The sequence below is a fragment of the Xenopus tropicalis genome, chromosome 5 (assembly GCF_000004195.4).
Source record: "Xenopus tropicalis strain Nigerian chromosome 5, UCB_Xtro_10.0, whole genome shotgun sequence".
In the NCBI taxonomy this organism is placed as follows: domain Eukaryota; kingdom Metazoa; phylum Chordata; class Amphibia; order Anura; family Pipidae; genus Xenopus; species Xenopus tropicalis.
This window is the reverse complement of record NC_030681.2, coordinates 41,001,970-41,017,246: the sequence shown is the minus strand read 5'-3', so window position 1 is coordinate 41,017,246 and position 15,277 is coordinate 41,001,970. Positions and strand designations below refer to the sequence as shown.

The 15,277-nt window shown below is 38.7% G+C and overlaps 1 protein-coding gene across 8 annotated transcripts in view; it reads right to left on the bottom strand.

Moving 5' to 3' along the window:
* slc8a1 (solute carrier family 8 (sodium/calcium exchanger), member 1) overlaps nt 1–1,223 on the bottom strand; it is a 273,885-nt gene extending 272,662 nt beyond the window's left edge. For 4 of the 8 annotated variants that reach the window (XM_012963817.3, XM_012963818.3, XM_004914680.4 and 1 more), the window contains exon 1: nt 1,124–1,223. The gene's annotated coding sequence lies outside the window, so the exon portion shown is untranslated. The remainder of the gene's footprint in view (nt 1–1,123) is intronic. The other 4 variants (XM_012963815.3, XM_002933887.5, XM_012963816.3 and 1 more) reach the window with 1 other exon arrangement.
* Between the last annotated feature and the right edge of the window lie 14,054 nt (nt 1,224–15,277).

Below are 15,277 nucleotides of genomic sequence, written 5' to 3'. Positions count from 1 at the left end.
TCATATACAGGTATGGGATCCCTTATCCGGAATCCTGTTATCCAGAAAGTTCTGGATTATGGAAAGGCCATCTCCCATAGACTCCATTATAAGCAAATAATTCTAATTTTTAAAAATGATTTTCTTTTTCTCTCTAATAATAAAACAGTTAAATTATTTTTAGCAGACTTAAGTTATGAAGATCCAAATTACAGAAAGATCCCTTATCCAGAAAACCCCAGGTCCCGAGCATTCTGCATAACAGGTTCCATACCTGTATATTGGATCTCTTAATAAATGACAATATGGTTGTGGCTTTCATGTAAATGAGTTTCCTTGTGGTTTACAAAAACTCCCAAATCTGAATATTAATACATCTGACTCCAAAAAAAGGCAAATAAAGAAACCACAACAACTAGTAACAAGTTGTGATGTATTTGTACCTCCTGGGGTTCCCTCCTACAGGTACCTTGTGGGAACTGCCTATTTGACTAACTGATATTACAAGATACAAATACGATAGTCAGCTCCAAGCTGTAAGGGAAAGTGTGATAGGCTGCCAAAGATAATGCCTTTTTTAACAACTTTCTCAATGGCCCATGTGGTAAACCCGGAGTGGCCGACTCTGTACCATACATCAGCAACAGATACTGAAGGTGCTATAATTTATATTGTGATGTTAAAGTTAACAGTTATGAAGCTGAAATGATATTTTGCAACCTCTACTTGTTATAACAGTAATATCTAGCAGTGTTTACATTTATACAGCCAGGTGCAGACACATGAATGACATAAAGAGCCCAATGAAACATATCTAGAAGGAGACAAATATCTTGCTTAAATCAGGCAGTGGATTAAGGCTGACTTATAAATGATTCCCCCGTGTATGAGGGAAGCTGCAATCAATCCCCTGTTGTACAGGTTGAATTACAACACAGACAGATGTTAGTCATGCTCCCTACCCATTACTTAGGTCAACAGATTGCATTTGAGCCTCAGAGCTCCAAGTTTAGAGCAGAAAAAGAGAACATTAATAGGTGTAGTACGTATCTGTGACAGAACAGCAGCCTGTCTCCCAGTCTCTGGGAAATGGGAATTTGCTTTGTCATTTTTCAATCAGCATCAGACATTAGCTTGGGCTTACCTCTCTGCCAGCGTCCCAGCAGCTCTGCTAAAGGCTCAACGTAGAAAAGGACCTGATGCAGTATCTTCCCTAAATTTACCAGAAAGACAGGGCTCCTGATGCTTGTCCTTTAAGTGTCTCTAAACATGGCTTGCATAGCTGGGTATCAGCTTATCTGTTCTTTTGTGCATTTGCTTCCATACATGGATCTGTTCCCAACAGTAACTCCAAGCTGTCGAAATGCAGCTATCTGGAAGCTTTCAGCTTCATCCAACACATGAGAGATAAAAAGGAAAGCGTCTCTTTTTTGTTTGGCACCTATGTGACTGCAGTAATACCTATTCCTCTTCAACTACTATGGATGCCGTGCTTGTTATAAATCACCCCGAAGGCTGCGCAAGAGGGCTCTGCAATTTTTAAGATTAAAGGCGTGTTATTTGACTCATAATACTGTGTGAGGGGTTGTCTGGTTTTATATGCTATATAAGCATTTGTTCTTAGCATGTAGGAGGTCATGGGGCTCAAGGTAAAACCAACTGCAGGAGTCCTCATTATTTATATAAATTGGAACAGTGTCATTAATGGACGCCCAGTTGTTGTTTGACTCCAGCTATCACCACCTAGCATCCTTTAACTTTTAGAGGGCACTGGTAATTGTACTTAAACACCTTAAGAAGCAAAGACTGGGCAATGTTGATATAAAACAGGCTAATTAGGATGTGGAAGGCATGGTGCAAAGTGCCAATGCAGACACAATCTAGCAGGTTTATGCACTTTGCACCATGATTTCCAGCCTAGATTAATTGCCGCAGGTCTCTGGCTGTGTCTCAGAGTGCAGCGACCTGTTTCTGTGCTTTTGGAAATGTTGTGATCATGAAGGATGAGCAGCAAGTCTGGACTGGGAATCAAAATAGGCCCTGGCATTTCAAGTACACAGAGACCAAAACAGCCCCCACCAGCCCAATAAATAGTGAATGTCTATAGCATCTTACAGCAGCCCCGCTGGCATTTGCCAGAATCTACAGATTGCCAGTCTGGGCCTGGCGGGCAGGAGGAAGCACAAAAATGCCCCCTAAGGTATGTGTCTCAAATACCCAAGTTAGGGAACACAAGTGGACACAGGCCCCTGTACTTAGCACCTGCCCTACAGAATATAGTAAGGATGTGACTGCCTTGTGCCCACTTACCTTTTGCTCTGCACTGTTCATCAAAATTTTTATCTGGCGCTAAGTAAAGAGTGCAGCCAGGCCCCACTGAAAAGAGCTTTTCCCCGAGGAATTGTAATTGACCCCTTAAGATTGCTAAAGGGAACTTGAATGTAAAAGGCATTTTGCCTTGTATGATGAAACTAGAACTGATCTGTAGTAACTGCACAATTTAAAACATTGCACTTTTCAAGCCTCTTCCTTTCAATATACTGCCATTTTCTTGAAACATGTTTAGGTCCTTTGTTCTGTAGTTTTGGCACCAGCTTGCTCTGAGATGCACTTTTGCACTTTACATTATGTATGGGGCCTGGCAGACCAGAAATTGTAAAGAGTCTGCTCTTTACAGTTGCCGGTTTGCCAGGCCCCATACATAATGTGGCCCTGCTTAGTCCACCCAGTCTAGCAAAAGTAAATCCCTTTACTTTCTGATTCTAAAACAGTAAATTCAATGGCAGTCAAGAGGTAAAAGCGTCTAGGAAATAAAACAAACAAACAAAAAATGAATGATCCTCATATTTTACATTGATCATCATCATAGGTGTGCACACTGATGGCCAGGAAAAGAAAATAAAGAGGTGCATATATGCTGTGTGTCTGTAGAAATACAATATATACATAAATAATAAATACAAAGTTGTTTATGTACATATTTGTGTGGCCCCATCATAAATTGTAGGTACCTGAAATAAAAAAAAATCTACTTTTAATATTATATCTTTTATAGCTTATTTATCCAGGTATCCACTAAAGATGTTTCAGTTTATATTTATACCATATAGTGTATACCAGCACATATTGATAGCAACATTATAAAATTCACAGTTTGACAGCATAATGAAAATAAATAGATATTGTCTGTTTAAGGAAAATAATTAGATGACAAACACAACAAAATAACCTCCAAAATTCTAATATATGTCATAAAATGAGATACTAAAACCCATAGTCTGTGCATTGCTTTTGAAAGTATCTGTTTTACTGATAGACAGATGTTACAGTGTCTCCCACTGTGAGTGAGTCTCAACAGAGTCACACACACACACTGTGTGATATTGTGGACAATAAAACACAAAAATGCAGTATGGACAAGAGATCTGACTGACATTCCCTAGGTCATGTCAATGCTCCACAATAGAAGGGTTTATTTGGCAGAGAAGGGTGCGTCATTCCACTAAAGCAGGGCCAGAACTGGGGGTAAGCAGCCTTGTGCTAAAGCACCAAGAAAAAGTACATTTTTTAAATTTTTCCCACCCAGGGTCTTTGATCTTAACATACTGTGTGTTGCCAGACTCACAAGGCAGTTGCGCTACTTCACAAAGCTGAAGCACTATTTTTAGTAGATTAGTTACCCACAGTATAGATCTATTGCCATAATTTTTCACACCAGCAGCGAATCCACTAAGTCTCATATTATTATATTATTATTATATTATATATGGCCCATCTTTAGCCTCCCCAAACAAAAAATTCACCCTCCGCCTATGGGTACCTCCTTTCTACAAAATTCCAGGAGCAGATGCATGCAGAGCAGAGTAAAAAAGCGTGACAGTTATCAAGCGAAATGTGTCGAGCTGTACTTTGATGTGCCGGCTTATGGAGCTGTACGTTCATATGACTGCCTAATACTTTGTACAATTGTAAGTAGCCTGTAGTGTACAGAGTTTTTATTTTAAATAAATGGTGTTACACTATCTTGTGTTCCCTTTTAAGGGACCTTGGCCAGACAGTCAATTATTGTTTAGTATACCTACCATACTGTGTTGATGGAGGAGTTTGTCACCACATTTTATATTTACAACCTTTCTGATTGCACTTTACTGCACTGATTTAGACGTAGTACACTATAGGGCCGATTCACTAAAGTGCGTTAAAACATGCGCTATTTATAGCATGCGGTAAAATTTTTATTGCGTATAAATTAGTCGCTGCGTATAAATAGTAGCCTCATATAAATAGTCGCCGCATATAAATAGTAGCCGCATATAAATAGTAGCACATATAAATAGTAGCCGCATATAAATAGTAGCGCGTATAAATAGTCGCCGCATTTAAATAGTAGCCGCATATAAATAGTACCGCATATAAATAGTAGCCGCATATAAATAGTAGCGCATATAAATAGTCGCCGCATATAAATAGTAGCCGCATATAAATAGTAGCGCATATAAATAGTAGCCGCATATAAATAGTAGCACATATAAATAGTAGCCTCATATAAATAGTAGCGCATATAAATAGTAGCCTCATATAAATAGTAGCGCATATAAATTGTAGCCGCATATAAATAGTAGCCGCATATAAATAGTAGCGCATATAAATAGTAGCCGCATATAAATAGTAGCCTCATATAAATAGTAGCGCATATAAATAGTAGCCGCATATAAATAGTAGCGCATATAAATAGTCGCTGCATATAAATAGTAGCCTCATATAAATAGTAGCCTCATATAAATAGTCGCCGTGTATAAATAGTAGCCTCATATAAATAGTAGCGCATATAAATAGTAGCCTCATATAAATTGTAGCCTCATATAAATAGTAGCGCATATAAATAGTAGCCGCATATAAATAGTAGCCTCATATAAATAGTAGCGCATATAAATAGTCGCCGCATATAAATAGTAGCGCATATAAATAGTCGCCGCATATAAATAGTAGCCTCATTTAAATAGTAGCCTCATATAAATAGTCGCCGTGTATAAATAGTAGCCTCATATAAATAGTAGTGCATATAAATAGTAGCCGCATATAAATTGTAGCCTCATATAAATAGTAGCGCATATAAATAGTAGCCGAATATAAATAGTAGCCTCATATAAATAGTAGCGCATATAAATAGTCGCCGCGTATAAATAGTTGTGCGAATAAACGCACACCATGTTAGCCATACATGCCAATACTTGCGGAAAATTACTGTACTGAAAATGCCCATTTCCCTGCAAACTGGAGGCTACATCACTCTAGGGCCAACACAGACTTGAATAAATCCCACTGCAAAGTCCGTATTTTATTGCCAAAAGCTCATTAACTGTACTTTTCTATAATTACCGCCTGCCTCAAGTAGGTGTTAATGCGATATTTCGACACGCGAATTAACGCATGCGGTTGCGCGTAAATTAACACATGCGATGTGCGACTTAAAGCATGCGGTAATACTGTAGTGAATCGCACGTTAATTTTCGTGTCTATTTTAACGCAAAAAAACATGCGATAAAAATGAATGCACTTTAGTGAATCAGCCCTTATATATACTATTATATTTTTTTCATGAGCTTCCGACATGTCTTGTTAGTGTAAAAAAGCCGGCTTTTTTGTTAAAGTTTGCCTTTTCACACCCATGTGAAGAAAGAGGAGGCAGGAAGAGGATTACTCACACAGAAATACCCCAGGCCGGTGCAGTTTTCTGCTAACAGGAGCACTTGCCCCGGGAAACATGTAAGTAATTGTAATTACTGGTGGATGCCTCCCCCCCCCCCCATGGTTCAATATTTCCTCTCCTTTAATTAACATACATGGTATAGAGATATAAGGCTTCTGCACCAGTGGTCTAAGGAATAGTATCCTTGATTGAGTTTTCAGCCTAGAAAACCTGTTTGGAGGATTCCTTACACTTATTTACTGAAATATTAAGGACGAAACATCAACTTGAGCTGAAGGAATCATCTCTACATATTCTGCATTAAGGTGTCACTATTTCTCGCTGCCTAATATCTGACAGTTTATATTATCATTTCATATTCAGGGTCTGTTTAAACTTTTGCCAGTAGAAAGGTCAGTACAATTAATGGGCAAAATCAGGGCTGTCACTATCATTTAGCTCACAGTTGTCCCCGTTTCTCTGCATAAAGTGCCATTGTTAATATCTGGATGGATTCTGCTGCTTTGTTTCATGATTGACCTTTAATGTCTGCTACTAGGCAAAGGACTCAAATGAAATGGGGAAGACATGAAGCTCGCTGAGAAATTACCTCTCCATGATATTGGAAATCTATTTCTCTTTTTGCTGATCACACTTGTGAATTTTGAAAAAAATCTGCATGGTGCTACAGTAACGGCTTCCGTAATTATTTCTTTATCAATGTCTGCTAAAGGAAATACGCTAGAACAGAGAAGGGCAAATTCCATTTGCTTTTATGTATACAAAAGCCACATTACCTCTGGGATGGTTTACACTGCAGGAAGCAATGAAAAAAGACAAAGTGCCAGACTACCAAACATAAAACAAGTGGAAATTCTCTTTGGGTTGGTATTTTGTGAAATGTGTTTTATGTTTAAAAATAAGTTATAGGTTTTAGCAGTGCCAATAAAAATTGAGCTATACAGACATAACCCAATGGAAAGTCCCATTTTGGAAAGAAAAAAGTTCCGTGCAACTTTTTTTACACTTCTGACTTTTAAAAAAAATGTTGCATGTGTAAAAATAGTCCCGCAGTAGCCGCGACAAACACATTTTGCAAATCCATTATCCAGAAAGCTCAGAATTACAGAAAAACCATCTCCCATAAACTCCATTTTAAGCAAATGATTCTAATATGGAAAATTTCCTTTTTCTCTGTAATAATAAAACAATTCCTTGTACTTGATGGTAACTAAGCTGCATGAATCCATATTGTTGGCAAAATAATCCTATTGGGTCATTTAATATCACTATCAATCGCCATAGATTCCTTTCCACTGACCGGGAAATGAAGCTTGTAGTACTCGCCCAAACATTGACTGTGTTGTGGCTCTTGTGGGTCAAGCCTGTAGTATTTTATTAACACTAACACATTTTTTAGCGTAATTATCTGTTAAATATGAAACAGATGCAATAAAAAGATGGCCTTAAAAATAGGGCAAGAGTCTTGGCTTTAATAGTTTTCTCCCAGGGAGAAAGGTGAACCAGTATAGGACATATAGTTCACAAATGTAGTTATAAAGTCAAGCAAAGTGAAATAAAATGAATAATAACCAAAGGGAACCCTAACATAACAGACTGTATTGTTGCAATATATTAAGTACATGAAAAGGTTTTATTACAAAAATGTTGAGTTACAAAAAAAAAGCTAAATAAACCAAGCACATAGCTTCCTCTGCCAGACTACTGTGTTTATAGTTTTACATGTAAACCAACCATTAATTCTTATGGCCGCCAGGAACAAGATGCTGCTTTCTCATAGTTACTGGCAGATAATGTTGGTACATTTCATTAATCAGCAAATTAAACAGTTATTTCCTTGCAGGCAGCGCAAATCTCACCTACATGTCTGGAAGAACTTTATAGAATCAGAACATGGAGATTTATCACAAGTTTGCAGGTAACAGTTACTGTCGAATGGTCTAATTAACCCTTTAGCTCACACCAGCTGAGTTTCATGGATCTTTCAGATAATCTTAGGAACAGACTCTATTCAGTCCTCTAAGGTCACCATATGAGAAAATCTTTCCCTGGCTGATCTAATTGTTTGGCCCTTGGGCCAATGATCAGATCTTAATTGCTGCTGTTCAGGCAATAGGATCAAGGACTGCATCAACATGCAGATGCAGTCCTTGATCCGCTGGGAATATCAAACCTGTTGGATCTGCCAAATCTGATAGGCCCCTTATAGGGACCCATACAAAGTCATATGAGCTGCTGAAATGGTCTGAGGGGCTTAAATCTGTTCATGTATGTGTCTCCTGTAGGTGCCCAGCACAGGTTGAAGCATGCACCAAAGGGGTCCCACCTATGTAATACAAGGGCCTTCCTAGCCCTATGACTCTGAACTTGTGTCTATACCAGGCAAGCACTGCCGGGGTTCTAACCCCTTCCTTCCTCCAGTTGCTCAACTAGTTGGCCTGCTTCTGGCTCTCACCAACTACAGTGAACTCAACAGAAGCTGCCCTAACACTGGCTGGCCTATATAAATGGTGCTGGATGACATGGCTCTCATTTGAGCAATAATCTAAGGTAGTACAGTAGGTCGCAGGCCTCAGTAATTATTTTAAAATAAATTCACTAAACCATATACGCTGTTTTAAGTCAAAACAAACACTTTCATTTTTGTTAATTGTCTCCCTTTTAAAGTTCTATTGTGCCTCACTGAACCATATATTGTTTCTAAAAGTCTATTTAAATTTTGAAACCCTGTTTGATTCCTTCCTGCCTCAACAAGGGTTCCATTCCAGTGAATATAGGCTTCCTCTCCAGTCACTGACCAGTCAATACATGATATGAGAGCCTAAAGGCAATATGCAAGTGAAGATTAAAGAAACAGTAACACCAAAAAATGAAAGTTTTTTTTTAAATTAATTAAAATATAATATACTATTGCCCTGCACTGGTAAAAGTTTTGTGTTTGCTTCAGGAACACTATTATAGTCTATATAAATACCGTATATACTCGAGTATAAGCCGAGTTTTTTAGCACAAAAAATGTGCTCAAAAAGTAAGCCTCGGCTTATACTCGAGTATACCCCCCTACCTCCGCCGAATGTGCACAAGGGTCCTTGCGTCTCCGGATGTGCAGGCGGGTCTGTGTGCCGCCGGATGTGCAGGCGGGTCTGTGTGCCGCCGGATGTGCAGGCAAGTCTTTGTGCCGCCGGATGTGCAGGCGGGTCTGTGTGCCGCCGGATGTGCAGGCAAGTCTTTGTGCCGCCGGATGTGCAGGCAAGTCTTTGTGCCGCCGGATGTGCAGGCGGGTCTGTGTGCCGCCGGATGTGCAGGCAAGTCTTTGTGCCGCCGGATGTGCAGGCAAGTCTTTGTGCCGCCGGATGTGCAGGCGGGTCTGTGTGCCGCCGGATGCGCAGGTGGGTCCGTGCGCCGCCGAATGTGCGCAAATGTCTCTGTGCGCCGGAGCATACACACACGTGTGCGCGCTTGAAGACAGCGTATGGCAATTCGTTTAATCGAGCGCCTGCCAGATGCAGGTACATTCTTACACCTTTCCTTGCACCTATCCTCAGAGCGCAAGTAAGGTTAATTATACAATACCTTCTGTAAATACCCTGCCTGACAGCAAGAGAGGATAGGAGAGGAAATGCCTGCTCAGAATGCAGGCCATACGCAAGCAGTCCATCTCTTGCATATTAGTTTGCCCATCTGTTGGTAACTTGGTAGTGTAAACAACTCTGCCAGTTTGTGAAAACCAAATGGTGTGTTTGTTTTGGGCCCCCAGTATTATAGGGTCCAATGGGTAAAATCTTGGGGTAAAAGCAACTATGTAACAAGGGTACAATGAGCCAGAGTAAGTAATTGGTACAATAACTTGTTATTTACAAAAATAAATTTGTATTAAGTCCAGCATCAAGAATTATTTTGACCTTGTAACTACTATTGTAGTACTATGGTGGGACTTGTACACTGGGGTCCAAGTACTTGATAATAAGTATGGCAGCTTCCTTAGCCTTCCTAAACTTGCTTTCGTCTGCTGCTGTAGCATTTTTCTTTCCCTAAAGTTATCTATTTATTTATCTGTTATTTATTTGATTATTGAAACTTAGCAGTAGCGGTTGTGTTTGCCACCCTAGGCTTATACTCGAGTCAATAAGTTTTTCCAGTTTTCTTAGGTAAAATTAGGTACCTCGGCTTATACTCGGATCGGCTTATACTCGAGTATATACGGTAAGCTGCTGTGTAGCCATCGGGGCAGTTATTCAAGATGGATACAAGGAGAAAAGGGACAGGTTACATAGCAGATAACAGATAACCTCTCTAGAATACAATAGTGTTTATCTGTTATCTGCTATGCGCCTGTGCTTTTTCTCCTTTGAATGGCTGCCCCCGGGACTACACCGCAGCTTTGTTTATATACATTTCCAGTTTTACCAGTTGTACCAGTGCAGGGCAGTAGTACAATATATACTTATTCTATACACTTTCACTTTTTGGTGTTACTGTTCCTTTAAGTTGCACCTTTAAATGCTCAGTACTTACTAAGATGAACATATATTTTGGTCTACAAGAGATTGGATTAATGAAACAGTGAGGCCCTATGTATCTTGGTGCTTACAGAGGCACCTCAGTGAGGCATTGGGTCGTATGGGGTACGACCTAAAAAATCTTTAATGGGATAATGTATTATTAGGGTTTTTATATTGTTTATTGAATATTTTACAAAATATAATTAACAGAGCTGAAGTTGACATGCCGACAAATATCACATGTATTATTAGGGGAAGGGGCAGATATTTGGAATTTATGTTAAGTTATGCCGGCAGCTAAAGAAGTAATTGATATCAATGCAAATAGCCTTTTAATCTTTGAAGGATGTAATTATTGGTCAGTTCAGACAAAGATAAAGATAAAGACTTCCAGTATATTCTTACACAAGGTCTTTAGTTTACTTGCCTTTCCATTATTTAATCACTGATATTTCATTCACCTTTTTATTGGGCACAAAATGACAGCACAAGAGGTCATTGCAAGGTGCATTACAGTTATTTATTTCATTGCTTTAATGCTCATGGGTTTGCACTCACACAAGCACAAACACACACATAGGCACACACACATGCACACAAACACATAGGCACACACACGACACACACATGCACACAAACACATAGGCACACACACGACACACATATGCAAACACACACATAGGCACACACACATGCACACACACACATGCACACACACACCTAGGCACACACACATGCACACACATGCACACACACACATAGGCACACACACATGCACACACATGCACACACACATCCATACACACACACATGCACGCACACGCATCCATACACACACACATCCATACACACACGCATCCATACACACATGCATCCATACACACACACAGGTACGCACACTTTATCAGCATAAGTGAAATTCTCTTTCCATTTCAAATTCATTTAGATTTGTTTCAATTTACCTTTGCTAATCAATAAATAGCTACTTTAATGTAAGAGTCTATATAATCTTCATGTAGAGATGATTTATCTTGGACTGATCAGAATCTATATATATTGGCATTTTGGTGTAAAAAATATTTCTCAATGCTGAGGGGAAAGGACATACAGGTTAAATATTTGTTTAACTGTTTTTTGTCTTATCGGTGTACTCAGTGTTGGACTGGGACCCCAGGGGCCAACAGAAAACCCTAAAACCCTAGACCATGGGCCCACTCTCCAAACTATTTTTCATTCACTTCTCACTCAACCTCTATATTTTCATAGTTTTTTTATCTTTACATACTTTACATATAATCTATTCTTCTTTATATTTAGTCTCTTTGTTCCCATAAAGAAATAGGGAATGACCATAAATTAGGCCAAATTGTTAGAATTAGGAGGGCCCACCAGGAGTGTTCCTGGTATCCCTATGGGCCAGTCCAACACTGAGGGGCCGATTCACTAAAGGCCGAAAAAACGAGTGTTATTTTTAGCACGTGCTTAAAATATTACCCCTTTTTATATTTTGAGAATTAACGATCATTTCACAAAAAGGACACTTGTCCGAATTAAGAAGCAATTTTATTGTCGTTATTTATCTTGCAATGACATATTTTTAAGCGTTATTTTAAAGCACACAATATATTTATGCGTTATTTGGTAGCACGCGATATTAGTGCACGCTATTACACAACGTGAAAATGTGGGCTTTGACACTCCCCCGTAGATCACTCCAACTTTCTGAAAACTTCCTGTGCCAAAAAAATGAAGGGAGCACAGAAGTTTGACTATGCCAGAAACAGCATGGCTTCTGCGTGCTAGTGGCTGCAGATAAGGCTCCAGTACCTCATACAGGCCATAGATTGCTGCTCTGTTTAACCTATACCGCCTCACTATTTTCGCCTCTGATAATCCCTCTAGAGTTGATCTTTCCCTGAAAACTCGAGCATGCATCACTTTAGGACGATCACATACTTGATTCTCTTCTTCATAATCCAACACAAATCCGACTGCAAACTCCATGTTATGTTCACAAACGCCCATGGACTGCAATGTTTTTTTTAGTAAAGCCTACTCCAAATAAAAGTTAATATTAGCACTGATTATCGCCACATTTCATGCTTTGAAACACTTCAAACACTTGAAACACTTCTGTGAATTATGCGTTAGTATTATTTCTATTAGATAATTATCGCAATGCGATGGACATAATGCATTGCGATAATTGAGCTTTTTGCGCATGCAATATGAGTAGTAACACATGCAAAATTACTTTGATGAATTTTTAATTAACAAGCACTTTTTAACGCATAAAACTATGCGTTAATAGTTAACGACCTTCAGTGAATCAGCCCCTGAGTGTACTCTGCACAAGTGAGACAGCCAGGAGGCTATTAAAAGAAAGACAATTAGCAGAACACAAATATGTTAAGCCATATATATGAGGATTTTCAGGCTATTTGGACATTGTGTAATCTGACCATATGTGAATGGCCTGAGTGCACTAATTTGGCAATATGATTCAAGTCTCAATTCTCAATTAAGTCTCTATGGTACTGCTGCCCCATTAGATCAGATCTAATGTAATTGCAACAGAAGATAGTTAATCAAAAACTCATTTTGGGGTCCTGCATACCATTATGTGTTTCCAAGTTTCAAGTTGCCTTCTCCAAGGTTTAAGTTGCCTTCCTCCAAAGTTCAGTTTGCCTGCCTTCATGGTTCATTTGCTGCCTCCAGGGTTTAATATGCCTGCCTCCAAAGTTCAGCTTGCCTACCTCTAAGTTTCAAATTGCCTGCCTCCAAGTTTCAAGTTGCCTGCCTCCAAGTTTCAAGTTGCCTGCCTCCAAGTTTCAAGTTGCCTACCTAAAAGGTTCACTCTGCCTACCTTGTGGTTCATTTCCTGCCTCCAAGATTCAGTTTGCCTACCTCCAAATCTCAAGTTGTCTGCATCCAAGGTTCAATGCGCCTGCCTCCCAGGTTCAGTTTCCCTGCCTCCAAGGTTCAGTGTTGCTGCCTTCAAGGCTCAGTTTGCCCATCTCCAAGGTTCTATTTGTCTGCAGTGGTTGACTTGGGATCACTTTTACCTCCCTACTCAAACCCCAGAAGCCATTTTTGTGGTCAGTAAAGGAACTGCATCTTATGGTAATCTTACAAACATTCAAAGAATCTTCTTTGAAGATACATTTTGGCTTTAGTGTTCACAAATAGAAAAAAAAAGTGGTAGAGGAGAATGCCATTTAAATTTAAATTCAGAAATACATAGCATTGGGATGATAGTAAATTAACCACATAGATCAATTAATATATTGATTTCGGGGATACTCTGGTGTCCAGATGTTTAGTTTTAAAAGGGTTAATATTATTCATGTAAAGGCTGTCAAATATGAGGGAACCCTAATCATTTTCAATAGTCCTGGCTTAAAAAATGTCATTTGCTTATCTCCATTGTTTGTAGTGATGTGCCCAATGATGGTCATTTTCATTTTACTCTTTATATGATGTTTATAGTATTGTAAATGGATATATTGGACATTACATTAAACACTAATTTCAGGGTATAACAGTATCTCTGTATCAAAGACAATTAATGAAACATTTTATAACACTGAAATTATTTTAAATGATGCATGGCCACTCCTTTATTTTAATTTCCATTGACTCATGTCAGACAAATTATTTCCTCAGTCCTCCAAGGCCAACAAGTAAAAAAACTCCTTTAAATTGCACGCATGCCCTTTTCCTCGCAGTGCTCAATAATTCAGATGCCATTTCCAGTACAGTCTTTATTATCACTTTCTGCTGCTCCTTGCTGCACTCGATATGGATAATTTCCCAACAGAGGTTGAAAAATATGACTCAGTAGGAAAAGTGCTGTAGATTGGATTGTAGGCACACAGCTCCATATTCCGATTGCTTGTAGCTGATAGCACATGTACATCATGTTAATATCACAGCGTGAGCATGTATGTTTCATTAGCTGTTTATGCACAGGCATGGCATTATATTACGGTGGCTCTAATGCAGATTTGTTAAAAATAAGTAAAAAATGATTCTCTGTACAGTGTTTTTTTCGCTTTTTGAAATGCCATTTTCCAACTTAATGCCTGCAATAATATGTGCACTTCAAGCGTTTCAGAACAGCATGAGGCATCTTTGAAAATGCTTTTTTTCCTCAAATGCAGTCCAGAGAAATCACAGTATAGATTTAATGTTCCTAGTGCCTAAAAGTCATATAGTTTTGTATATCTCATGTTTCCAGCTAACCTTTCGACAAGTTACTTTTTGTACTTGGTGCCCCAATATTTCCTTAAAGGACCAGAAACACCAACTAAGGAAATTTCTATCCATGCAATCATTATACATACATGTCCTGTATTTTCTTACAAAGTAATTTTATGAAGTAGAGGCAATTTGTATAGGAGTCTCTTTATTATGTCGGTAAGTACAGCACAACTAATGACCTTTGATCCCTATTTGTCAAAGTTAACTATTTAACAGGGGTCAATTACAATTCCTTGGGGCAGAATTGCACGAGTGTGCACCTTACTGTTCATCCACATAACATTTCTGCCTGGGGCAGTTGTTTTCCTGTGAACCTTGCACTGGATTTTAGTACTTCTTTCCAAGTCATAAATGACCCCTATTATATGCTGCAACCAGAGGCTTGGGTAATATAGTTTGTGTATTCCCTCGACATTAAAGATTCTTTGCACTCATGTATGGGAGGGAGGTTCACAGAGGAATCCCCCTTTATCCATGCCTCTCAACTCCCCCAGTCATTGGTTATTGGAAAGGTAATCATACAGTAATTTAAGCTGAAATAAACAAAACTATATTTACTATACTACAGGTATTGGACCTGTTATCCAGAAAGCTCGGGACATGGGGTTTTCCAGATAAGGAATCTTTCCATAATTTGGATCTTTATACCTTAAGTCTACTAAAAATCATTTAAATATTAAATAAACCCAATAGTATTGTTTTGCCTTCAATAAGGATTAATTATATCTTACTTGGGATCAAATACAAGGTACTATTTTATTATCATAGAGAAAAGGAAATCATTTTTAAAAATTAGAATTATTTGCTTATAATGGAGCCTATG